The sequence below is a fragment of the Dipodomys ordii genome, unplaced genomic scaffold, assembly GCF_000151885.1.
Source record: "Dipodomys ordii isolate 6190 unplaced genomic scaffold, Dord_2.0 Scaffold30, whole genome shotgun sequence".
Lineage (NCBI taxonomy): Eukaryota > Metazoa > Chordata > Mammalia > Rodentia > Heteromyidae > Dipodomys > Dipodomys ordii.
In genome coordinates, this window is record NW_012267246.1 from 4,145,699 (window position 1) to 4,146,069 (window position 371).

Sequence of the window (371 nt, forward strand, 5' to 3'; positions counted from 1 at the left end):
AAGAAAAAGAAAAAAGGGGGGGGAAGAACTTGCAAATTAAGAGCTTAGCTTTCATGCAGTGAATAAATTATAGTGATTTAAATATTTTAATAAGCTTTCTCCCCTTAAAGAGGAGTGAGAATAACTAATCCACCTTATTATTGCTTGACTTCCAAACGATTTCAGGACCAAAAATAAGGAAAGAACCTTAAATTTTTTTAAAAAATAATATTTTTCTTGAAAGGTAGACAGTGGACAAATACGAAAGGCCCTTCCCAGGGCCAGCGTTCAGAGCGGCCTGATCAAAGTTGAGAAATGCGTGGGGGGGGGGCTCCCCCGCGGGGCCCCGCAGCCGGGCGGGGCCGCATCGAGCCCGCGTGCGCCTCGCCCTC